The sequence below is a fragment of the Triticum aestivum genome, chromosome 2D (assembly GCF_018294505.1).
Source record: "Triticum aestivum cultivar Chinese Spring chromosome 2D, IWGSC CS RefSeq v2.1, whole genome shotgun sequence".
NCBI lineage: Eukaryota > Viridiplantae > Streptophyta > Magnoliopsida > Poales > Poaceae > Triticum > Triticum aestivum.
In genome coordinates, this window is record NC_057799.1 from 603,609,833 (window position 1) to 603,635,176 (window position 25,344).

A 25,344-nucleotide genomic window follows, 5' to 3' on the forward strand; every position below is an offset into this window, starting at 1 on the left:
CCTGATATAGTAATACTTCTCGCCATCTCCATTCATTTCCAGGTTCACGTGTTGATTCTAACCGGGATACCAACAGGTGAACTGTGTTGTTTGGATTCTTCCCTTCTAGCAACCCTATTCCATTGAAGTTAATGGTCGGACGTTCATTCTTAGACTATTGATTATTGAATCACCATTCTGACGTTGGTCGTGCAACCTAGCCCATATTTCGGGTGCACCTTTCAACCAATGTTTAATTTTGTATGTTTTCCTCGAGCATACATCATTATATCATTTACACTGACTAATGTTATCTCCTTGTTCACATAATTGTGGAAACCCATCTTTTGGAAGTCTCGATGAATTGTCGCTGAGTTCATCAGCTACCACCTTTTCCCCTTCATTGGTTTAATGATGAGCTTTTGTTTCGGAACCCGCTTTCGTAGTAATTTCCCGAGAATCTTACAATGTCGTCTCGTCAATTTGTTTTGCACCTTTTCTTCTCAGGCATCCTGAGTCTGAGGTATCCTGACACCAATCAGATCTGAATCTCGGACAGATATGATGGTTGGAACATTTTCCAAGAGTCATAACATTGGTCTTTATATAACCCGGTAAGGTGATGTCATGCCTAGCACACCTGGCCGGAGGTCCTATTGTTATAGATTCCTTTTCAGCAAGTTATCCATTCTTCCGTGAGGAAGTTGTAAGCCTTATTCCACAAGTTATTCCTGATGGATCCTTTTTGTTTCCAAAGTCTGATCTTCACCTGTTGACCATGTCAATGCTATCTCGAAGCATGTCTATGGTACTCCGATTTTCAACAGGAACATTTGAAGCTAAATGCTAAATGTTTCCTGCTCAATTATCCAAACACCGTTGTATGGGTAATGCCATGAAATTTCTCTCCCCTACCTAAAGAGTTTTCTACATTATATCCTGTCATGGATATCATGCTCAGCTTGTCCTTGGGAAGGATATAGCCTTGAAATATGTGTTTAAACACATTTTCCTTTCCATTGTTCTGTTTAATCTGATGATCACCCTTTTCCTTTCCATTATTTTATTTAATCTCTCTTGTGATCTATATGATCTAAGCAGTAATAATTCACTGCTTATGTAAACACCTCGGTGTACTACTCTGTCAATAAGACCCTATTACTATTGTTGATGACATTCCGGTAGCCACCGATGGACGAGAACCTTGCCTATTGGTCCGCCTCGTTCAACGAGCAGGAAAATGGTTCTCTTCGTCCCTCGCCCTTGGTACCGATATTGTCGCCAACATAATTGACAGACTATCCTCTGACATGCCTTGCTTACATGATAATGCAAGATGTCAGCCCCCCCTTTCTACTTTAACCCACATGGTGGGCCCATAACCCACAGTTCCACAGGATCGAAACCTGACTCTCTTGTACACCCCTATTTTGAAAGTTGTCCCTTACGCTTGGCTTCGTATGCAATTCATGAGCCACCTTCGTAGTGATTTGTTCTGATATCAGATGCAATACTTAATCTCGATGCTCTGAAACCCTTTCACACACCTTTTCGGACATCGAACGATTGCCTATCCGCTTGAAACTTCTTATTGCACCTTCTTACCTTGCTCTCGATATCTTCTTAAGTTTCAACTCGAGGGATACTTATGCTTCTTCCCTGAGTTAACTGTCTGATGCTCGATCTTGTTAGGATCCGTCCTGATAGAGTTTTCCCCTCTTATCTTTTCGTAAGTACGGTGAAGATCCTGAAGGAAGGATGACAACTTCTTCATAATGCATTGAGGCATAGGAATGAAGACATCAACGCTATGGAACGACCTCTTAGAGAAGAGCAACCAAGACCGAGAAGATTCGTTAGAAATTTGTAACCAAACCTTTCCCTCTTACTCCACCTCTTAAATCTCGGGACGAGATTTCTTGTAGTGGAGGAGAATTGTGACGCCCGGATAGTTACGCTACAGTAATTCCCTGTTAACGATGCCACGTCACCACGATTACTGTTGTTAACCTCGCGATGCATCAAATCCCGTTCGAATTCAAATCCAAAATCAAGCAAACAATAAAAGTTTTCAAATGTCAAAAATTAAATGTTCTAAAGTTGACAAATAAATCCTAAGTAATTATGGTGGTGAAACCACATATTTATAATATGATTAGACGCACTAAATAAAATAAAACAGGAAAAGGAACAAATAAAACAGAAAAGTAAAACAAAAAAAGGGTAAACCCCTCTGGCCCAACTGGGCCATGACCCAGCCAGGCCAGTCCATGCCCTTGGCCTACTTAGGCCTCTGCCCCCGCAAACCCTAGGCCTTACCCACTCTCTCCCGCACGACCCCCCCACTCTCCCCCGTTCCCTCCCCGCGCCGCCACCCACGACGCACACACACACGCCGACGCACGGAGGAGGGGTGCTCCTGTTCAATCCCCTCCTCCCGCACGCCCGCGCCTGATGGAAGCCGCCGCTCCGCTAGGGCCGCCGCCAGCCGGCGCGGCGCCGCCCCTTCCGGACTCCTCTGCGCCCCTCCTCTCCCTCGCACGGCTCCCGCCTGAGCCGTGGCCTCGCCTCGTCGCCGACCCCATGCCGTCGCCTGTCGTCGCCAGCAACACGTCGCTGGAATGCTTCCTCGCCGGATCTCCTCCCCACCGCGTATCGTCCCCGTCCACCGCCTCGACAACCGCTGCCCCGTGCCCTACGCCCCGCCGGTGAGACCCTCGGCCTCTGCCTCTCCTCCTCTCTCCCTCGTACGCCCCGACGTCCATGCCCGTGGACCTCTCCACTCCCCTGCTCCCCGCCGCGGCTCGCCTCGCCTTGCCGTTCCCGCCGCGCAGCCCCGCAACCCACCGCCGCGCCCGCCGCGCCACTGCCCACCTCGGCTCCCGTTGCCGTGCGCGCACGCGCCCGTACCGCCGCAGCATGCCGCACACTCCGGCACCGTCCTTGCCCGACCGCGCCACCTCGCCTCCTCTCGCATGCCCCCTGGTCACCCGCCGTGCCCGCGCGCTGCCTCACCTCGCCTGGCCTCGGCACTACCGCCTCAGGCGGTCGGCGTCGCCGTGCCCGTGGCCGGCGGCTCCCCCCTTTCAATCTAGGCGTATGCCCAATTGGGCTGGGCGCCAGCGCCCGTAACCCACATGCCCGCTAAGGCGACTGTGCCAATGACAAGTGGGGCCCGGCCCAGAACAGTTTAAAAAAAAGGAGATAAGAAAATAATAATAATAATAATATAATTTAATTAATGAATTAATTAGTTAACTAAGTTAATTAACTTAATTAAATATGTTAGCTTAACCTAATCACTTACTTAAACTAGCTAATTCTGTTTAGTTAAACTAAGTCAATGGCAACTGGCCCCACCTGTCAGTTGACCGGTCAATGGTCAAACTTTGACCGCCGATGTCATGCTGACGTCATGATGACATCATAAGTGCATTTTCGAATTAAAATAATCCGTTAATTCTAGAAAATGATTAAATTCTTTTTAAATTAATATAAATTAAACCGTAGCTCGGATGGAAAAACTTTGTACATAAAAGTTGCTCAGAACGACGAGACGAATCCGAATACGCAGTCCGTTCGTCCGCCACGGGTCCCTAGCATAGTGAACCTGCAACATTTCACCTCCGGTCCGTCTGTCCGAAAACGTCAAACACCGGGAATACTTTCCCGGATGTTTTTCCCCTTCGCCGGTATCACCCAGTACCGCGTTTGGGCACACCTAGCATCACACTTTGTCATGTCATGCATCGTTATGCATCTTTTTGCATTGTATTTACTGTTTCTTCCCCCTCTTCTCTCCGGTAGACTACGAGACCGACGCTGCTGCTGCCCAGTTCGACCACGGAGTTGACGACCCCTCCTACTTGCCAGAGCAACCAGGCAAGCCCCCCCCCCCTTGATCACCAGATATCGCCTATTCCTTATCTATACTGCTTGCATTAGAGTGCGTGATCAGTACAGAAATCATGAGCAGTATGATCACCGACTCGATCGTGATGATCGTCGTCGAGTGCCCACACCTCCCCCAAGGAGTGGATCATACGTGCCTCGACAGCAGGATGACAGACGCCCTCATAGTGTTGGGCGGAGGATTCCAGTCGACCCCAGGGAGCCAGGCTTTGATGCGAGATCCATTCTCGTTCAGGGTTTGGTCGACAGGAACAGAGCTCACCGAGAAGGTCATGGCAGAGATGTACCCACCAGCAGCGGAGTGCACATCTCAGGTCCAGAGTGCTTCAACAGAGCCATCAGGGCCGCGGTGATTCCTCCCAACTTCAGGTTGGCGACTGGAGTCAGTAAGTTCACTGGTGAGTCCAAGCCTGATACTTGGCTTGAGGATTACCGAGTGGCTGTTCAGATTGGCGGCGGCAATGATGAAGTGGCCATGGAACACCTGCCTCTGATGTTGGAGGGCTCGGCCAGAGCATGGCTGAATCAATTAGCACCCAGCAGCATTTACACTTGGGAAGATTTTGCCCGAGTGTTTGTCAGAACGTTTGAAGGGACATGCAAATGACCAGCAGGGTTGACAGAGTTGCAATCTTGTGTGCAGAAGACAAATGAAACTTTGAGGGATTATACCCAGAGATGGATCACACTGCATCACACAGTGGAGAACGTGTCTGATCATCAAGCAGTTTGTGCCTTCAAGGAAGGCGTCAAATATCGAGAGTTGAACTTGAAGTTCGGTCGGACCAGAGACATGTCTCTGAGTCGAATGATGGAGATTGCCACCAAGTATGCTAATGGTGAAGAAGAGGATCGGCTCCGGAGTGGCAAGCACAAGTCAGTCGCTCATGAAACCGGAGGAGGAAACTCCAGTCGGAAGCAGAAGCGCAAAGCCGAGCCAGCTGCTCCTGGAGAAACCTTAGCCGTGACTCAAGGAAAATCCAAAGGGAAGCCCAAGGGGCCATGGAACCCTAAGAAGATAAAAGATCAAGATGGAAATGATGTGCTAGATTTGCCATGCCACATCCACACAAAGAAAGATGAAGAGGGTAAAATCATTTATCCGAAGCATACCACTCGACAGTGTCGGCTCCTAATCCAGCAGTTCCGAGAGAAACAACCCAAAGACAAGGAAAAAGAGTCAGACAAGGTTGAGGACAAGGAGGAGAGTGATGATGGTTACCCTCACGTTAATTCCACTCTGATGATTTTTGCTGATGTTGAGAGCAAGAGTCGACTGAAAGTAATCAACAGAGAAGTGAATATGGTCGCTCCGGCGACACCCAGTTATTTGAAATGGTGTCAGACCGCCATTGCATTCGACCAATCCGATCATCCGACGCACATAGCCACCCCTGGGAGGCAAGCTTTGGTGGTCGATCCAGTTGTCGAAGGCACTCGACTGACTAAAGTTTTGATGGATGGTGGCAGTGACCTGAACATTCTGCATGCAGAAACGTTGAAAGGGATGAGCATTCCGATGTCCAGACTCAGTGAAAGCAGTATGAGTTTCCATGGAGTCATTCCAGGCAAGAAGGCTGAATCACTTGGCCAGATTGCTCTTGACGTGGTTTTCGGTGATTCCAATAATTACCGCAAAGAAAAGTTGACATTTGATGTTGTGGATTTCCAGAGTGCTTATCACGCCATTCTGGGCAGGCCGGCTTATGCACGTTTTATGGCTCGACCATGCTATGTGTACCTCAAATTGAAGATGCCTGGTCCCAAAGGTGTGATCACTATCACTGGAAATCGAAAGAAGGCAGAAGAGTGCTTCCAGAAGGGCTCGAAGATCGCCGATGTGCAGATTAGTGGAATTGCAGGAGTATCAGAAAAATGCAGATCCGAGTGATTTGCTGCGAGCTAAGAAGCCTGCAACAGACTCAACATTTCAGTCGTCCGGTGAAACGAAACCGATTCATATCCACCCGACTGACCCCAATGCTGCTCCGACCCACATTTCAACAACACTCGACTCCAAATAGAAAGAAGTGCTCATCCAGTTCCTCCGTGAGAACTGGGACATCTTTGCATGGAAACCTTCTGACATGCCGGGTGTTCCCAGGGGACTGGCTGAGCATCGTTTGCGAGTCGACCCAAAGGTAAAACCGGTCAAGGAACATCTTCGACGGTCCGCCGTACAGAAGAGAAAAGCAATAGGTGAAGAAGTGGCTTGGCTCCTGGCAGCTGAGTTTATTCAAGAGATTTACCACTCCGAGTGGTTAGCTAATGTTGTCATGGTCCCTAAGAAGGACGACTCACTTCGCATGTGCATCGACTTCAAGCATATCAATCGGGCCTGCCCGAAGGATCACTTTCCTCTCCCTCGCATCGATAAGATAGTCGATTCGACTGCGGGGTGTGAGCATTTGTCCTTTTTTGACGCCTATTCCGGGTATCATCAGATCCGTCTGTATGGACCCGATGAAATTAAAACAGCTTTCATCACCCCATTCGGGTGTTTCTGTTATGTCACTATGCCATTCGGTCTGAAGAACGTTGGAGCCACATTCATGCGGATGATTCAGAAGTGTTTACTTACTCAAATCAGTCGGAATGTGGAAGCGTACATGGATGACATTGTGGTCAAGTTACGTAAAGGTTCCGACCTACTGGCTGACCTTGCTGAAACCTTTGCCAAACTCAGAAGGTACGATATCAAGCTTAATCCATCAAAGTGCACGTTCGGAGTTCCAGGAGGAAAGTTACTCGGTTTTCTCGTTTCCAAACGAGGGATCGACGCTAACCCCGAGAAAGTTGGTGCCATACTCCGAATGAAACGCCCTGTGCGTGTGCATGATGTCCAGAAGCTTACTGGTTGTTTGGCCGCCTTAAGTCGATTCATTTCCAGACTCGGTGAGAAGGCGCTGCCTCTCTACCGACTGATGAAGAAGTCAGATAAGTTCGAGTGGACTCCCGAAGCTGATGCAGCGTTTGCAGAGCTAAAAGCCCTGCTTTCCACCCTGCCGGTGCTTGCCGCCCCAATCAGCAAAGAGCCTTTAGTGCTTTATATAGCAGCCACAGGACAAGTCGTCAGTACAGTACTTACGGTCGAGCGAGAAGAAGAGGGAAAAGCCTATAAAGTTCAGCGCCCGGTTTATTATGTTTCTGAAGTTCTGACTCCGTCGAAACAGAGATATCCGCACTATCAGAAACTTGTTTATGGGATTTACATGACCACGAAGAAGGTTGCACACTATTTCTCTGACCACTCTGTTACAGTCGTCAGCGACGCTCCATTATCAGAGATTCTGCACAACAGAGATGCAACTGGTCGAGTGGCAAAATGGGCGATTGAACTCCTTCCCTTAGATATTAAGTTTGAGGCAAAGAAAGCTATCAAGTCCCAAGCAATAGCTGATTTCCTCGCCGAGTGGATCGAATAGCAACTGCCGACTCAAGTTCACTCGGAGCACTGGACCATGTTCTTTGACGGTTCCAAGATGCTGAATGGTTCTGGTGCTAGAGTGGTACTAGTATCCCCCCGAGGAGACAAGCTCAGATATGTACTCCAGATTCACTTTGATTCCTCCAATAACGAAGCAGAATATGAAGCACTCTTATATGGGTTGCGCATGGCCATTTCACTCGGCGCCCGTGCCTCATGGTCTATGGCGACTCAGATTTGGTAGTCAATCAAGTGATGAAAGAGTGGGACGTCAGAAGCCCAGCCATGACTGGCTACTGCAATGCGGTGAGAAAGTTGGAAAAGAAGTTTGAGGGGTTAGAGCTCCATCATATAACCCGACTGAAAAATCAAGCAGCCGATGATTTGGCGAAGATAGGTTCCAAGAGACAAGCCATTCCCAGCAATGTGTTTCTGGAACACATTCACACACCGTCAGTTCAAGAAGATCCTTTTACAGAAGAGCCCCCGCAACCTAAGAGCGCCACAGGTCCAACTGAAGTCGAGATCCCGGCCGTGGCCGACCTAATCATGGAGGTTCTGGTCATCACTCCCGACTGGACAGTACCTTACATCGCATACATCCTTAGGAAAGAACTCCCAGAAGATGAAGAAGAGGCTCGACAGATCGTCCGTCAATCCAAGGCCTTTACTGTGATAAGGGGACAATTGTTCAGGGAAAGTGTGACTGGAGTCAGTCATAAATGCATAACGCCAGAAGCAGGTCGAATGATCCTAAATGACATCCACTCGGGGACCTGTGGCCACCATGCGTCTTCTCGGGCCATAGTGGCTAAAGCATACCGAGCTGGGTTTTATTGGCCACGAGCAAACGAGATGGCGAAAGATATAGTCGACAGATGTGAAGGCTGCCAGTTTTACTCTGATATGTCTCACAAGCCAACGTCAGCCCTGAAGACCATTCCCCTCGTCTGGCCCTTTGCTGTTTGGGGATTAGATATGATTGGACCACTGAGAACTGGTAGAAGCGGCTTCACTCATGTGTTGGTAGCAGTCGACAAGTTTACCAAATGGATTGAAGCTAAACCAATCAAGAATCTTGAAGCCAGCACCACTGTCAGCTTCATCAGAGAATTGACATTCAGATATGGAGTTCCACACAGCATCATCACTGACAACGGGTCGAACTTCGATTCTGATGAGTTTAGAGCTTTCTGCGCTTCTCAAGGCACACGAGTCGACTATGCTTCAGTCGCTCACCCGCAGTTGAATGGACAAGCAGAAAGGGCAAATGGCCTAATTCTCAAAGGACTGAAACCCCGACTGATGCGTGATCTCAAACATGCAGCAGGCGCCTGGGTCGATGAACTTCCATTAGTTCTTTGGGGTTTGAGGACAACTCCCAATCGGTCGACCGGACGAACTCCTTTCTTTTTGGTCTATGGAGCCGAAGCTGTTCTGCCAAGTGACCTGCTCCACAACGCACCCCGAGTCGAGCTCTTCTCTGAAGAGGAAGCAGAACAGGCCCGACAGGATTCAGTCGATCTCTTAGAAGAGGAAAGAGAGATGGCATTGATCCGGTCAACCATCTATCAGCAAGACTTGCGTCGATTCCACGGCAGAAACGTGAGGGGTCGAGCCTTTCAAGAAGGAGACTTGGTTATTCGAGTGGGTCAACAGAAGCCACACAAGCTTGCCCCTGCTTGGGAAGGCCCCTTCATTATCACCAGAGTTCTCCACAATGGAGCATACCATCTTTACAATGTCGAGCATCAGAAAGACGAGCCACGAGCTTGGAATGCGGAGCTGCTCCGCCCCTTTTATACTTAAGTACTCACTCGGATGAGATGTAATAAGAAATACCTTCGTAGTTTATTTATCAAAGACAAGAGCTTTATAATCTTCCTAAACGATTGTTGTTGCTTTTGTTTCCGTTTGAAATCCCCCAGTGGGTGACTTCGCTGTGAATCCTTTTCGCCCAAGTCTGAAAAATACTACCGAGTGGTGAGCAAACCTCTCACTCGGGGGCTTAGCTACGAATCTGTTTCGCCTAAGTTCAAAAAATCCTACCGAGTGGTGAGCAAGCCTCTCACTCGGGGGCTTAGCTGCGAATCCGTTTCGCCTAAGTTCGAAAAATCCTACCCAGTGGTGAGCAAGCCTCTCACTCGGGGGCTTAGCTGCAGTCCAGTACTCGCCTAAGTTTGAAAAATCCTACCGAGTGGAGAGCAACCCTTCCACTCGGGGGCTTAGCTGCAGTCCAAGTACTCGCCTAAGTTTGAAACCCATCCCTATCCGTAAGGACGACGAGGAGCAGGTCGACTGCAACCTTCTCCTTAGGAGCTGCGCCACAAATACAATGTGCGCTCCATCCCTATCCGCAAGAACGACGAGGTGCAGGTCGACTGCAATGCGCGCCCCATCCCTACCTGCAAGGACGATGAAGCGCAGGTCGATTGAAATCACTACCTCAGAGCTGCATCTCAAACACAAAGATTATTTCGAGTGAAGAACAAATTCCACTCGAAGGCACTCGGTAGTATATTCAGAAATAAACCAAGTTCGGATAAATCCTAAGGTTCCGGACGATGGATCAAAAGTATTCGAGCATCAAGCCCGAAGAAGTTTAACGGTTACACAATCACTCGGCATTCCGAGGCAAATAAAGGTGAAGCTTAATGTTTTTTCGGTCACGCATCAGGAGAAGGACTGGCTGGGTCGCAGAAACTGTCAAGGTCAATGTTGTCTGCAATGCGAGTGGCGGCGGCAAGGAAGGTGTCCATGAAAGACTGGAAAGTGTGCCTCTTCGTGTTAGCAACCTTGAGCTCTGCCAGCTTGTCTTCTTTGGCATCCTTGTAGTGCACTCGGACCAGAGACAGAGCGACGTCAGCACCACAGCGAGCGGATGACTTCTTCCATTCTTGCACGCGCTCAGGGATTTGATTCAGTCGAGCCATCAGGGACTCGAGATCTTGAGACAGTTCCGCCTGAGGCCAAAGTTCCGCATCAACCCGGGTCATTGCAGCTTTCAGACGGGCCAGATAAGCAACCGCGCTGTCCATACGAGACTCCAACCGCATCACGTTCATCGCAACATCATCCTTGACTGGACAGTTGATGGGATCAAGACCCGTCTCGACCCGTCCAGTTTCTGCTTCAAAGTCTTGGCAAAATTCTGCATAGTCGAGTGAATGATGAGTCGACGGCGCGATTAGAATTGTCAGTCGACAGAAATAAGACAGATTAATCAGTACCTTCAAGTTTCAAGACCAGCTTCGCAGCAAGTTGGCCCAGATAAGATTCTAGCTCGCCATTCTTGGCCTTGAGACTTCCAAGTTCGTCGGTCAGTTTCTCCTTGTCCTTCTTCGGTCGCTCGACCTCTTGATTGGCATCAGAAACAGCAGTCTTCAGTTTGGAGTTTTCTTCTTCTAACTTGCCGACTGAAGCAAGCTTCTTGTCAGCAAGCGCTGTCTTCTTGCGCGCCTCCTTCTAAGCTGTAGCTAGATCCAGATCCTTCTTCTCCAAAGCCTGCTTCATTTTCTCTAAAGAAATAACATTCTTCAGACGGGCTTGTAGTTGGCAGTTTTCACTACATACATCTGCTCGAGTGGAGTCACTCGGTTCAAAAAATGGAAAGGAAAAGTGCCAACAGTGGGATAAACAGTCGGCGATTGATTACCTCCCATGGCAGCTACTTCGTCACGAGCGCTCTTGAGATTCTTCTTGGCCAATTCCAGATCAAGGTTGAGGCTGATTTGCTGCTTGTTCATTGCAGAAAGTTGAGCCCCAAGATCACAAGATTTCTAAAGTCACAAGCCATATCAGTCGACAGATATAAAAAGACATCACAATGTTAGCTACTCTAAGACTACCACCGAATCAAACATTCAATGGCAGTCTCGGGGACTACACCCAGTGGGTGCACTTAGCGTGCCCCCACTGATTTTGCAAAAAAAGAAAGAAAAAGAAGGTTCTCAGACCACAGTCGACTGCCCGCAGTCACTTATGGTCTCGGGGACTACACCCAGTGGGTGCACTCAGCGTGCCCCCACTGGTTTCGATTCCACTCGGCGTGGTCTGCCCAGCTCGAGTGGCAAAAAAAAGGAGAGGTTCCCATTCTCAGACCACAGTCGACTGCCCGCAGTCACCTATGGTCTCGGGGACTACACCCAGTGGGTGCACTCAGCGTACCCCCACTAATGCAAAGATTCAGTTCGAATCGACACAAAGAAACATACAGCATCAAAACAGCCACACCCCAGTGGGTGATCAGACAAGAAATACGGTTAATCGGAAAGTCAACTAACCTGGACATTGGCTTGCAGAGCAGCTCCGGCGTTGAAGGCTACCTGACTAGTGTCATGCACCATTTTCATCTGTCCCATCACAAGATTCAACTGAAGAAGAGCTTCCTTGGCAGCAGCTGGCGGATCGTCTGGAGTTTGATATGCAGTGAAAAGTGATGGGGGCAGAGCAATCGAAGCAGCCGCCAGATCTGAAGCTGGGAGTTGTATCGGCGCGGCAGAAGTCTGAGCAGATGATCCTGAGGGACAGTCAGTCGATAGCGGAACCGCGAAGGTGACGTTGGTTCGAGCTTGATCTGTCGATCGCTCGACCGTCGTCGCAGGCGTCACAGTCGGCCGGGGAACCTGGACTTCAGGCGCTTTCCCACTCGTTTCCTTGTCCTTCTTCCTCCTCCCTCTCAGTGGCACTTCTTCGTCATCGTCCGAAAGCACAACAACATCTCGTAGATCTTCAAGGAACAGAGAAAGCCATAAGGATAACTGACAAATCATTCAGTCGACCAGATGAATTCGAATCGACCAGACTTACTGGCTTTGGAGGTGACGGCATCGTCAGCTTCCTCGTCAGCTGGAGTCTTGTCGATATCCATGTCAGTCGCAGCTGAGGTCGGGCTATGCAAATTCATCATCCACTCGGTCAGAATAAGAAAACCGGTCGGAACAGAAAAATTGATCGGAACAAGAAGATATGAGAAGAGCGTTTACCCAGAGGCAACAGGGATGTCCATCTTAATCCTAGGCAAGGCCTTCCGAGCCTTCGAAGGATTAGCTTTGGGCTGCTTGGTGACCTTTTCAGTCAAATCTGGAGTCGGGGACCGAGCGCGCTTGTGAGATGGAGCACTCGACGCCACAACTTTGCCGCGCCTGTTCGTGGGATCATGGCGCTGCTTGGATCAACGTTCGGAGCGAGGCGGTGAGTCGGCTACCTCCTCATCGTCCGACTCGTCGCTCTCATCTTCATCATCATCAGCTGGGGACTCCCACTCGCCGCTCTCCTCAGCACTGTCCTCGCCCTCTTGGTCTTGCTCCAGAGCTTGTTCACCATTGGGCATCGAATACATCTCCGTGTAGATCTGCAAAACAAGAGACCAATCATAAGTCAGTGGGAACAACAATCAGTCGGAAAATACGTTCAAAAATTCAGTCATGATGACCAGACCTTGTCTGGCAGGTTGCTGTTGCTGAAAGGGTCGACTCTCCTAGCGCCCCTGGGGTTGTCCTTGTTCCCGGTGATACCCATCAACCACTCGGCTACGGCTTTGGCCTCCACCTCCTCCGGATGAACCCGAGCAGTGTCACCAGCCCCAGAGTACATCCACATGGAATGGTCACGAGCTTGGAGGGGTTGGATCCGCCGACTGAGGAACACCTCGAGCAGGCCCATACTGATACATCTCCAACGTATCTATAATTTTTGATTGCTCCATGCTATATTATCTACTGTTCTGGGCAATATTGGGATTTATTTTCCACTTTTATATTACTTTTGGGACTAACCTATTAACCGGAGGCCCAGCCCAGATTTGTTGTTTTATGCCTATTTCAGTGTTTCGAGGAAAAGGAATATCAGACGGAGTCAAAACGGAACGAAATCAACTGGAGAAGTTATTTTTAGAAGGAAAGCCACCCGATGGACTTGGAGTGCACGTCAGGAAAGAAGGGAGGTGCTCACGAGGGTGGGGGCGCGCCCCCTGCCTCGTGGCCCCCCCTTCGGTCCACCGACGTACTCCTTTCACCCATATATACCTACGTACCCTAAAACTTCCAGAACAGAAGATAGATCAGGAGTTCCGCCGCCGCAAGCCTCTGTAGCCACCAAAAACCTCTCGGGAGCCCGTTCCGGCACCCTGTCGGAGGGGGAACCCATCACCGGTGGCCATCTTCATCATCCCGGCGCTCTTCATGACGAGGAGGGAGTAGTTCACCCTCGGGGCTGAGGGTATGTACCAGTAGCTATGTGTTTGATCTCTCTCTCTCTCTCGTGTTCTCTCTCGTGTTCCCTCTATGGCACAATCTTCATGTATCCCGAGCTTTGCTATTGTAGTTGGATCTTATGATGTTTCTCCCCCTCTACTCTCTTGTGATGAATTGAGTTTCCCCTTTGAAGTTATCTTATCGGATTGAGTCTTTTATGAGAACACTTGATGTATGTCTTGCCGTGTTTATCTGTGGTGACAATGGGATATCATGTGCCACTTGATGTATGTTTTGGTGACCAACTTGCGGGTTCCGCCCATGAACCTATGCATAGGGGTTGGCACACGTTCTTGACTCTCCGGTAGAAACTTTGGGGCACTCTTTGAAGTACTTTGTGTTGGTTGGATGAATCTGAGATTGTGTGATGCATATCGTATAATCATGCCCACGGATACTTGAGGTGACAATGGAGTATCTAGGTGACATTAGGGTTTTGGTTGATTTGTGTCTTAAGGTGTTATTCTAGTATGAACTCTATGATAGATTGAGCGGAAAGAATAGCTTTATGTTATTTTACTACGAACTCTTGAATAGATAGAACAGAAAGGATAACTTTGAGGTGGTTTCGTACCCTACCATAATCTCTACGTTTGTTCTCCGCAATTAGTGGCTTCGGAGTGACTCTTTGTTGCATGTTGAGGGATTGTTATATGATCTATCTATGTTATTATTGTTGAGAGAACTTGCACTAGTGAAAGTATGAACCCTAGGCCTTGTTTCCTAGCATTGCAATACCGTTTACGCTCACTTTTACCACTTGTTACCTTGCTGTTTTTATATTTTCAGATTACAAAAACCTTTATCTACTATCCATATACCACTTGTATCACCATCTCTTCGCCGAACTAGTGCACCTATACAATTTACCATTGTATTGGGTGTGTTGGGGACACAAGAGACTCTTTGTTATTTGGTTGCAGGGTTGCTTGAGAGAGACCATCTTCATCATACACCTCCCACGGATTGATAAACCTTAGGTCATCCACTTGAGGGAAATTTTCTACTGTCCTAGAAACCTGTGCACTTGCAGGCCCAACAACGTCTACAAGAAGAAGGTTGTGTAGTAGACATCAAGCTCTTTTCTGGCGCCGTTGCCGGGGAGGCTAGGTAAGTGAAGGTATATCTTTAGATCTTGCAATCGAATCTTTTTGTTTCTTGTTTTAGCACTAGTCTAGTTTATAAAAGAAAACTACAAAAAAAATGGAATTGAGTTTGTCTCATACGCTTCACCTTTTAAATATCTTTCGTGAGTATGATGGAAAGGAAAATTGTGCCAAAGTGTTAGAAGAAGAATGCATTAAATTGTTTGGCACTAAATCTTTGAATGATGAGCATGATTGCAATGTTGTTAGTACGAATTCTTTGAATATCCATGATGCTAATGATGATTGCACTAGTTATGATGAAAATATCTCTTATGAGCATGTCAACTTTTGTGGAGTGCATGTTTGCATGAACACACCAAATAGAGAAGATATTTATTGCAAGAGGCATAAGTACTTAGAAACCAAATTGTTGCAAGAAGAGCTAGATGAATGTGTTGAAAGATTCAATATTTTTCGCGCCCCTTGTGAACTTTGCAATGAACATGGTCATTTAAAGCTCCAATGCTATTTGTTTCATGATCAAGTCGTGTCCAAATATTGTGATAATTTGATTACCCTTGAGCATCATAAAGAGCTTAGCCTTCTTTTGGGGTATGAAGAAATGAAACGTATAACCGAGGGTATTCCAAAATTTAATCTTGATAGATTTCTTGATTTTGATCTAGAGGATATTTATATGTTTTGTGTGGAGAATTGCATTGAAAATCCTTATGTTGCCAATTACCTAAAGAAAATAAAGCAAATGGAAGATGATGAGAATACTAATGAAAGGGAAGAGACTTCCCAATCTCCTCCTATTATTTCTTATGATGAATCAGGTAACGAGGAGGAGCTTTCTATTCAACCAATCTCATCAATAAGGAGCTCAAAGAGGAAGGTTGAACCTACACATAATGTGAAGAAGAAAAATAAAAGAAGGAGCAACAAAGGTAAAAAGGTATCCCTCCCAAATGATGTTGCTCCTACTACTACTTGTGATAATGATAATTGCTATACTATTGGTGCTATCCATATTTTTAATGATGAGAGTGATTATGCTTATGATATGAAAGGGCCCAAGCTTGGGGAAGCTATGTTTGATGAGGATGAAATATTTGAGAATATATTTGCTGGAATTAATGTTTGTCCCAAGCTTGGGGATGCTATGTTTAATGAAGATGGTATTTTTAGCACCCCAAGTTTTGATATGCAAAGTTGTTATGATGATAGCATGCCTCCTACCTATGATGATTATATTGATGAAAGTGGGTTCGGAAGAGTGTCAACTTTAGGAAGTAGTGATCCCACAATATTGGAGGATGTTGAATCTTATAATATTTATGAAAGTGGATTTGGAGAGATCATGACTTTATTTAGTGATGTATCCACTATCTTGGAAGAGGTCTCAATCGATTATGATGAGAACAAAGTTGCTACTTATGATGATTATTGTGATAAAACTTATGCTATAAAAAGTAGTGATGACTATACTTATAAACTTTTCATGATTATGATTACCCTTTTTCTGCACATTACTCTTTTAATGTGGAAACAATTTATAGTATTCAAGTCTCTTATGAAACTCCCACTATTCCGAATGAAAAGAATTTTGCTTATGTGGAGAGTAGTAAATTTTCTATGCAAGTAGATCATGAAAAGAATGATTTAGGTGCTGGTTATATTGTTGCATTCATTCATGATGCTACTGAAAATTATTATGAGGGAGGAACATATGCTTGTAGGAATTGCAATAATATCAAGTTTCCTCTCTATGTGCTTAAAGTTTTGAAGTTATGCTTGTTTTACCTTCCCATGCTAGTTGATCGTTGTTCCCATAAGTTGTTTGCTCACAAAATCCCTATGCATAGGAAGTGGGTCAGACTTAAATGTGCTAGTCATATTCTTCATGATGCTCTTTTTATGTTTCAATTCCTATCTTTTATGTGAGCATCATTGAAATCATCATGCCTAGCTAGGGGCGTTAAACGTTAGCGCTTGTTGGGAGGCAACCCAATTTTATTTTAGTTTCTTGCTTTTTGGTTCTGTTTAGGAATAAACAATGCATCTAGCTTCTGTTTAGATGTGGTTTTATGTTTTAATTAGTGTTTGTGCCAAGTAGAACCTTTGGGAAGACTTGAGTGAAGTCTTTATGATCATGCTGTAAAAAATAGAAACTTTAGCACTCACGAGATTAGCTTCAACTTTTTACTGGAGAGTGCTATTTAGTTGATTCTTTCTGCAGATGATTACTAGACAAAGTCCTCAGGTCCACCAATTTATTTTAGAATTTTTGGAGTTCCAGAAGTTTGCGTTACTTACAGATTACTACAGACTGTTCTGTTTTTGACAGATTCTGTTTTCTATGTGTTGTTTGCTTATTTTGATGAATCTATGGCTAGTAAAATAGTTTATAAACTATACAGAAGTTGGAATACAGTAAGTTTAACACCAATATAAATAAATAATGAGTTCATTACAGTACCTTGAAGTGGTGTTTTGTTTTCTTTCGCTAACGGAGCTTACAAGTTTTCTGTTAAGTTTTGTGTTGTGAAGTTTTCAAGTTTTGGGTAAAGATTCGATGGACTATGGAATAAGGAGTGGCAAGAGCCTAAGCTTGGGGATGCCCAAGGCACCCCAAGGTAACATGCAAGGATAACCAAGAGCCTAAGCGACCCGACCTCAGACGGTCAAGCCTCTGTGTATCTGTGCCATCCCTGGATCAGTATGCTAGCACACACAGTACATCAATGTATATATCAAAGTGCAATCACATGTATAAATAACGTAAAACTGATATATACCTCATAATACTCAGCGAAAACAATTAAACAGGGGTGGAGTCCCATCAACGCCATCGGCAAGTTGAGTGTAGACCGTAACCCTGTATCGTACTCTTACTCGTTGGAAGAAAGTATCTGCAACATGATACGTTGCAGCCGTGTAGGTCAGTACATTGAATGTACCGGCAAGATCACAACATGAGAAAACACATGATAAAACTATACTATATGCAATATGGCTTTGTGGCTCTGTGTCTGAGTTTTGTTTTGCATAAAAGCTGGTTTTATTTTCCCTACATCAAAGAAATTCATGAGTCTATACTACGGAGTTTCCTATCATGACATGGTTCCGCCAACCGATGTCTCATGGCCCAAATCATCATAAGTTGCCCACAATTATGTTATCAGTCCGGTGTTGAGAGTTCCGAGATAGATCCAAGTCCAGAGGCTCAAATTGTCCGTAACCGGGGACACGGCTAATCGATTAGGTTTAAACCCTCTGTAGAGGTTTATACACTTTACCCGCAAGATTCGATCCCTCTTTTTACGTTCTCGCACTTCAGGGTGTTTGAGAACAAGATGACCGAAACATGGTCTTCCAAAGAGTTCCTATGACCACTGTCCGGTGCTCATCCAATCCTACCGTAGTTCTACATCTGCTAGCACCGTCCCAGCCAGAGTCACAACTAAGGTCAACCAAGCCAGAGCCCATAGTGACTTGCGGTTGCACAGGTAAGCTTCCGGGCATGAAGTATTCTTCCGTCTCTTTGAGTCTGGGTGAAGCTTTCCGCAAGATGTCATGGCGCTTCTCCATGCATCCCGGCCATCCACTGGTTTCTCCAGGGTGCCCGTCAACCGTCCTTCACCCAGCAGTATGTATTGAATTCTTGTCTCGAGTCTTGAAGTCTTGAGGCCTTGAAGACGCAGTCCTCGCATGTGCCATCATGGAGTTGTCGTCATTGACGTAGAGTCCTCCTTCTTCACACCACTCTCGTGCACTCATACCAAACCCCGTCTACTATAGCGTAGCATTAAAATAAATAACGTCCCGGGCTTGGTAACAGGGTGATGGGTTCCTACCTCATGCATACTACTCAACTACAAGAATTCAATATCACTACTGGAGGGTTGTTGCAAAGATGACACTAAATGCAATAAAACATAGGTATGAAAAACATGGTCAAAGTGAACTTGCCTGGTATTACTTGATGAAGATAACAACACGCTCAGAATAATGACTTGGTAGAACTATTCGTCAGTCCGTTGAAATCTATATAATCAAACATAGTATTCACATAAGCAATCAGTCCTAACAATCAATACTATCAATCAAAATAACACTCAACGAAATAAAATAGATAAATAAAACAATAATGAAATCAAAGAAGGCCAAAAAAATATCCAAAGAAAACATTAAAGAAAACTAGGGAAAACCAACACAGACAATATCAACCAATAACTTTCATAACCACACTAAATTAATCTAAGAAATTACTTAACAGAAAATAAAATCTATTTTCATCAAAACAACAGAAAGAAATTATCTAAAATAATTTCTAGCAAAATAACTACAATACTAGCTATTACATACACTATACACTAACTCTGCTAAACTGAAATCCTAAACAGTAGCAAAACTAATAAAAATAATTTCTAAAATTAGCTACTGAATTCTAACAGAAGTATATTACATTGAACAAAACTTTGCAAAAAGAACTAATTAAATCTAAATAAAACTCACTAAGTTACAAACAAAACAAAACTACATCGAAAACAGTACTGTTTTGCCTAAAACCCTAATTTAAAATAAACTAAAAATAAATCACTATATGCTACTGGATATACAAAACTATAACAAAACAGTAGCAAAAAGAATCAATCAAAAATATTTTATAAAACTCAAGTTATGGCCAAATTACTAATTTGAACAAATTTCATCTAATTCAATTTTAAACTACTCAAATTTGAAATCCAATTGCAGGAACAGAAACTTTAACAAATTTGTGACACAATGCAAAAAGAACCACTCAATTTGGATATGTATACTACTATATATGAATTTTCTAAGATCGCTACTTTTCTGAAAAAAAGAATTACGGGATTTCTTTGATCTCACCGGAGTAGTCGCCGGAGTTGGGGAAGAAGATCGGATCCGAGGTTGTGGGGGCTCCTAGAGGAAGGAGAGCACGGGACGGTGCAGAGGAGATCTCAGCGAACTCAGGGGAGGCCGAGGAAGTACCAACCGAGCCTCGGGCGGCGATGGAGAAGCCGCCGGAGTTTATGAACTCCGATGAGTAATTATGCGGGATAGGGAGGGGGATAAGCTCCCATAGGAGAGGGCTTTGGGCGAGGGAAAAGAGGGCAACACGAGGGAGGTATTTATAGGGCGAGGGGGTCTCCAAATGCGTGCAGCCATGGCGAGCAAAAAAAAGGCAAGTGCGGATCTCCGGCGAGAAAATCTGGGGCATTAATGGCCTTTTACTTGGAGAAGGAGGTGTAGGGGAAGGAGGTGGATCCATTCAGAGGATTCTTGGAAAAGGGGAAGGAGGGAAGGGGATGGAGCGCGGGGTGGGGGTGCGTGTGTGCGTTCTGCTTCTGAACGTTAGTAGGAGGAAGATGACCCTGTTGGGTCGTGGAGGAGGCTGGGCCTGGTGCGGCTGGGCTTTGCCAGTTTTTTTTTATAAACATAGACAAGGAAAACTGAAATAAAGAGCAAATAAGAAAATATTATATAGGAATATAATATATCGAACTTTTCAGAAAAAGAAATCCTAACACATGAACATATTTTCCAGTCCAAATAAAATCAAAAAATATTTAAATAAAGCAAACAGAGCTACTGTTGCAATAAAACTCAAGAAAAAAAATCATTTTTTTAAAATACCAAAATGATTTCAAATTTATTTTCTCCTAATCTTCCATTGAAGGGAATCATTTTACCCTTTTTCCATTTATTTATTTTTAGGAGAAAAATAATTTGAATAAAATCTAAATAATTCCAAATTTGAAAGGGAGTTTCAAAAATACTTTCAAATGACTTTCAGTTTGATTCTTTTTAACTTCCAACTCATATTTCATATAATTGAAGAAGTCATTTTATCTTCTCTCCTGGAAATCATTGAGTTGCATAAAGTTTTGAATTTGAAATATTTTTCAGATGGAATTCAAATCTTTTCAAAACCCTTTTCATTTGTTCATATGGAAGAAGTCATATCATCTTCACTCTAGGGTTTTGTGATAAAAATGGATTTGAATCCATGGAGATCAAAATGCAAAGATGAAAGTTTTAGGAAAGTCCTTTTATTCCCTCTCATTCAGCTTTCAAAAAGTTTCAAATTCCACCCAATTTCACCCAATCAGTCACACAACAATCAAACAAACAATCATAAATATTTATTTAATATAACATTCCAAAATTTAGAATTTTTGGATGTTACAGAAGGCATCCCCTCTTTCGTCTTCGTTCATAGGTAACTTTACTTGGAGCTATATTTTTATTCACCACATGATATGTGTTTTGCTTGGAGCGTCATTTTATTTTGTTAGTATTTGCTTGCTGTTAATTAGATTGATGTTTTGCATCTTTAGTTTCAATAAAAAAAAGTCAAGGATAGCCTTTGCCATGCTTATTTTGCTAGTATACATGTTGCTGTTTGAAAACAGAAAGTTTACCGCTGTTGCAAAAATTCCCTAGAAAATTCAGAGAGTGGTATAATGTTGAATCTTTTTGCATATTGAGATATGATAAATTTATTACAGTGGGAAGTTTAGTTAATAATTTTTGGAGTCAGGGAAGTATTGATACTCTTGCATTCTTTACAAACTGTACTGTTTTGGCAGATTGCTGTTATGTTTGCATTGTTTGCATATATTTGCTTGTTTAATGATTCTATTTGAAGATAGGAGTATTAAATATGCAGAGGCATTTAGTATGCAATGTTGAATAATAATGTTAGTGATTTGTTACAGTAGGAAATGATAAGGTTTTGCATTTGTTTATACTAACCTATCTCACGAGTTCTTGTTGAGTTTGTTGTGAATGAAGCTTTTGATAAAAAGAGAAACCATGATATGAGAGGAATTAAGGAGACACAAAAGTTCAAGCTTGGGGATGCCCAAGGCACCCCAAGATAATATTCCAAGAAGTCTCAAGCATCTAAGCTTGGGAATGCCCCGGTAGGCATCCCACCTTTCTTCTTCAACAACTATCGGTTAGTATCGGTTGAGCCTAAGTTTTTGCTTCTTCACATGAGTTGTGCTATCCTTGCAATGTAGTTTTATTTAGCTTTGCTTGCTGTTTGAATAAAATACCAAGATCTGAAATTATTAAATGGGAGAGTCTTCACATAGTTGCATAATTATTCGACTACTCATTGATCTTCACTTATATCTTTCGGAGTAGTTTGTCATTTGCTCTAGTACTTCACTTATATCTTTTAGAGCATGGTGGTAGTTTTATTTTGGAGAAATAGATGAACTCTCATGCTTCACTTAGATTATTTTGAGAGTCTTGAATAGCATGGTAATTCACTTAAATAATCCTAATATGCTAAGCATACAAGATTTGTAAGAATTCTTATGAGTGTGTTGAATACTAAGAGAAGTTTGATGCTCGATGATTGTTTTGAGATATGAAGATGGTGATATTAGAGTCATGCTAGTTGAGTAGTTATGAATTTAAAGAATACTTGTGTTGAAGTTTGTGATTCCCGTAGCATGCACGTATGGTGAACCGTTATGTGATGAACTCGGAGCATGATTTATTTATTGATTGTCTTCCTTATGAGTGGCGGTCGGGGACGAGCGATGGTCTTTTCCTACCAATCTATCCCCCTAGGAGCATGCGCGTAATACTTTGCTTTGATAACTTGTAGATTTTTGCAATAAGTATATGAGTTCTTCATGACTAATGTTGAGTCCATGGATTATACGCACTTTCCCCATCCTTCCACCATTGCTAGCCTCTCTAATACCGCACACCTTTCGCCGGTATCATACACCCACTATATCCTTCCTCAAAACAGCCACCATACCTACCTATCATGGCATTTCCATAGCCATTCCGAGATATATTGCCATGCAACTTTCCACCGTTCCGTTTATTATGACACGCTCCATCATTGTCATACTGCTAGCATGGTCATGTAGTTGACATTGTATTTGTGGCAAAGTCACCGTTCATAATTCTTTCATACATGTCACTCTTGATTCATTGCATACCCCGGTACACCGCCGGAGGCATTCATATAGAGTCATATTTTGTTCTAAGTATCGAGTTGTAATTGTTGAGTTGTAAGAAAAATAAAAGTGTGATGATCATCATTATTAGAGCATTGTCCCAGTGAGGAAAGGATGATGGAGACTATGATTCCCCCACAAGTCGGATGAGACTCCGGACGAAAAAAAGAAAAAAAGAAATAAAAAAAAGAAAAAAAAAGAGGCCATAAAAAAAAGAGAAAAGGCCCAAATAAAAAAAAAATAAAAAATGAGGGAAAAAGAGAGAAGGGACAATGTTACTATCCTTTTACCACACTTGTGCTTCAAAGTAGCACCATGATCTTCATGATGGAGAGTCTCTCATTTTGTCACTTTCATATACTAGTGGGAATTTTTCATTATAGAACTTGGCTTGTATATTCCAATGATGGGCTTCCTCAAAATGCCCTAGGTCTTCGTGAGCAAGCGAGTTGGATGCACACCCACTTAGTTTCTTTTGTTGAGCTTTCATATACTTATAGCTCTAGTGCATCCGTTGCATGGCAATCCCTACTCACTCACATTGATATCTATTAATGGGCATCTCTATAGCCCGTTGATACGCCTAGTTGATGTGAGACTATCTTCTCCTTTTTGCCTTCTCCACAACCACCATTCTATTCCACATATAGTGCTATGTCCATGGCTCACGCTCATGTATTGCGTGAAGATTGAAAAAGTTTTGAAAATGTTAAAGTATGAAACAATTGCTTGGCTTGTCATCAGGGTTGTGCATGATTTAAATATTTTGTGTGGGGAAGATGGAGCATAGCCAGACTATATGATTTTGTAGGGATAACTTTCTTTGGCCATGTTATTTTGAGAAGACATGATTACTTTGTTAGTATGCTTGAAGTATTATTATTTTTATGTCAATATGAACTTTTGTCTTGGATCTTTCGGATCTGAATATTCATACCACAATTAAGAAGAATTACATTGAAATTATGCCAACTAGCATTCCACATCAAAAATTATCTTTTTTATCATTTACCTACTCGAGGACGAGCAGGAATTAAGCTTGGGGATGCTTGATACGTCTCCAACGTATCTATAATTTTTGATTGCTCCATGCTATATTATCTACTGTTTTGGGCAATATTGGGCTTTATTTTCCACTTTTATATTACTTTTGGGACTAACCTATTAACCGGAGGCCCAGCCCAGATTTGTTGTTTTATGCCTATTTCAGTGTTTCGAGGAAAAGGAATATCAGACGGAGTCAAAACGGAACGAAATCAACTGGAGAAGTTATTTTTAGAAGGAAAGCCACCCGATGGACTTGGAGTGCACGTCAGGAAAGAAGGGAGGTGCTCACGAGGGTGGGGGCGCGCCCCCTGCCTCGTGGCCCCCCCTCGGTCCACCGACGTACTCCTTTCACCCATATATACCTACGTACCCTAAAACTACCAAAACAGAAGATAGATCAGGAGTTCCGCCGACGCAAGCCTCTGTAGCCACCAAAAACCTCTCAGGAGCCCGTTCCGGCACCCTGCCGGAGGGGGAACCCATCACCGGTGGCCATCTTCATCATCCCGACGCTCTCCATGATGAGGAGGGAGTAGTTCACCCTCGGGGCTGAGGGTATGTACCAGTAGCTATGTGTTTGATCTCTCTCTCTCTCTCGTGTTCCCTCTATGGCACGATCTTGATGTATCCCGAGCTTTGCTATTGTAGTTGGATCTTATGATGTTTCTCCCCCTCTACTCTCTTGTGATGAATTGAGTTTCCTCTTTGAAGTTATCTTATCGGATTGAGTCTTTTATGAGAACACTTGATGTATGTCTTGCCGTGTTTATCTGTGGTGACAATGGGATATCATGTGCCACTTGATGTATGTTTTGGTGACCAACTTGCGGGTTCCGCCCATGAACCTATGCATAGGGGTTGGCACACGTTCTTGACTCTCCGGTAGAAACTTTGGGGCACTCTTTGAAGTACTTTGTGTTGGTTGGATGAATCTGAGATTGTGTGATGCATATCGTATAATCATGCCCACGGATACTTGAGGTGACAATGGAGTATCTAGGTGACATCAGGGTTTTGGTTGATTTGTGTCTTAAGGTGTTATTCTAGTATGAACTCTATGATAGATTGAGCGGAAAGAATAGCTTTATGTTATTTTACTACGAACTCTTGAATAGATATAATAGAAAGGATAACTTTGAGGTGGTTTTGTACCCTACCATAATCTCTACGTTTGTTCTCCGCTATTAGTGGCTTCGGAGTGACTCTTTGTTGCATGTTGAGGGATTGTTATATGATCTATCTATGTTATTATTGTTGAGAGAACTTGCACTAGTGAAAGTATGAACCCTAGGCCTTGTTTCCTAGCATTGCAATACCGTTTATGCTCACTTTTACCACTTGTTACCTTGCTGTTTTTATATTTTCAGATTACAAAAACCTTTATATACTATCCATATACCACTTGTATCACCATCTCTTCGCCGAACTAGTGCACCTATACAATTTACCATTGTATTGGGTGTGTTGGGGACACAAGAGACTCTTTGTTATTTCGTTGCAGGGTTGCTTGAGAGAGACCATCTTCATCCTACGCCTCCCACGGATTGATAAACCTTAGGTCATCCACTTGAGGGAAATTTGCTACTGTCCTACAAACCTGTGCACTTGCAGGCCCAACA